This window comes from Anoplophora glabripennis, unplaced genomic scaffold (genome assembly GCF_000390285.2).
Source record: "Anoplophora glabripennis isolate ALB-LARVAE unplaced genomic scaffold, Agla_2.0 scaffold856, whole genome shotgun sequence".
NCBI lineage: Eukaryota > Metazoa > Arthropoda > Insecta > Coleoptera > Cerambycidae > Anoplophora > Anoplophora glabripennis.
Genome location: NW_019416933.1, coordinates 111,343 through 113,993, shown reverse-complemented (window position 1 = coordinate 113,993; position 2,651 = coordinate 111,343).

The window sequence follows — 2,651 nt, the reverse complement described above, 5'->3', positions numbered from 1 at the left end:
ATTACTGGTCACGTGGTTTGCAATCATTTTTGAAAACTCTGTATAACTACAAGATTAACATTGATATATGATCACATGATCACATGTGTTATAACGAATCTCTGAAAAACCGTGACATTAACGTTATGTAAATAAATGTTACAGCATCAACAATAAAAAAAAATAATTCAAAATATTGGGCTTTTAGTAAACTATTCTGTATGACTAAAAAATAATTTGTAACATTTTCTGTGTAGGTAAATATGTTTTTTCTGGATAAGGTATACAAAAATTGTATTGAGAAAAGTTATTCATAATAAAAATTATGTCCGTATATCAAAATTCAAAATATTGGGCATACTTTGATATTTTTTTGTACTGATAAATAGAGTTCGGGACTCGGTCGGATTATCATAGCCGTCGTGTCGACCTTTCGCTCCATACGAAACCGGTAATAACGGCAGTTATTCATTTCGCGTTTGTTCCTTGAATACGTGTTATAATATTCTAATAATGTTGAACTCGCCAAGGGGTAAATAACATTTCGATAATAAAATACGCAAATTTATTTATTTTTATTTATACCTACCTGTTTATTTATTTGTTTACGACGAACGCACCTATGACTAGCAAACGAAACCCCCGAACTCTACTGAATCATAAAATCAAAACAGATTGTTATTATAACAAATGTGAGACATTATATACTAAATTATCTCTAACAAAATGTTTCCTGATTTCTTACACAAAAAGAGCACTTATACAAGATTCAGAAAATGAAATATTTGGAATAAATTTTAATACTGAAATTTGATGTCATATACAAATAATCTTTTTTTTTCGTGTCAAAACCTACTTTTTCAAAAGTAAAAATATGTTGCAGATTATTTTTTTAACAGATTTGATTCGAAATATTTATGCTCTTCTTAATTAGCATAGTGAATTATTGAATTCTAAGGATAAAATTAGCTACTATATTTTTAATAACTTCTTAAAAGTCCTCACCACACCCTATGCACGACAACCTACCACATTTCTATACTTTTGAACACAAGCAGAATTTCTTTAACAAGAATAACTTATTTTCGTAAAATGAAAAACAAAGAAGTTGTCCCTCTTTTCAACTCTATCTGTGGACAGATTGTATGTATAAGATGTTATGCAGTTAAAAAATAAAAATTGATTTAATTCCACTACCTTTTAAACCACAATTCTCTTAGATTAGTGCAACTAATTAAATCGTTTGTGTTATATTTAGTAAGTACAAAAGTACCTACAACATAAAAATTGTTATAATTAACCGCAAGGAAAATTTTCACTTTTTCTATGTTATTCCTACAGAAACTAATAATAATAAACTTAATTATTGCTCTTAATTGACTACTGTAGCTATTATGTAACTTTTTACAACTTTCGTTAATGTCAAGCATCTTCAGAAATATTTAAGTGTGACACTTTTTAAAACGTATCTCATCCTCTATCTCTAAAGCCAGTGGCACTCAAAGCTATGGCATTACCTAAAAACCACACTGTATAAATGTTTGAAAATTACTATTTATTATCATTTTTATTTTAGACAACATTGAATTGTTAAGCCTCTAATGAAAATATTTCAATCCATCAAATTTATTTATTCATTTCAAATTACAATAGCTTGTAAAAAGCACAGCAATTTTGTTAACAACTAATTGATTGAAACTGTAATAGTAAATACGTGCAAATTAAAAACTCTTACAATAAAATGAATCGTTTAGCCTATTTTATTTAACCAATATTTCACAGTAAATATAGATATGTAGGTACATTTAAACTCACCGTTTCAATGCTTTACTTTGTATGCAGCATTTTACATCCACTTCTATATTAAAAACGGTAAAAGGAAATCCACTTCTCTCCGCTGGATAGATACTAAAAATGGAAACGTTTAATCAAAATGATAAATAACAGAAAGGGTAATTATTCTTTCTCATGCAAAAAAACGCTACGACACAAGCATAAATTTTTATTATCGCTTTGATTAATTAATATTTCATCCAGACTTCAACACAAAAAAATTATAATGTATGGGAATATTGAACTAAAACGATTAAAGTTCAACTTTTCGTTTTCGTAGCATTTTCTTTGAATAACAAAAAGATTCTCAAAACTTTTTTAATATTATCTTCCCAATTTTTGTGCTTTAGTTTGTTAAAATCTTCTAGAAGATCTGGGCCTTTAATATTTCATCAAATTATGAAGTAATCCCGTTACACTAGAATAACTCCATTATGTTGTTGCTGTTAACATAATTTAAGGGGGCGATTCAGTATGTATATTTTTACCATGTAACAGAGCTTCAGATGAGGACACAAATCGTCGAAGAAACTAACATAATTGAATATTATTATATATCAATGTATTCGCAATGGTTCCCGCTAGTGAGTGAAATAAATTTCAATGCTCATGAGAACAGAAGAATAATTTAAATAAATCCCAAAGTACCTCAATTTTAACCATACTGTTAGTCTGACAATATATTGNTAATCTATTACTGATTAATAAAATATTTACTCTCTTTCCTTATAAGATTGTATGTACACAAATTGGAGCCGTTCCTGAAAAATCGGACGAATATCCGGTGCAGCGGAATTATTAGACTTGAAGCGTTGGCCGCTAGAACAGCACCTGCCGGG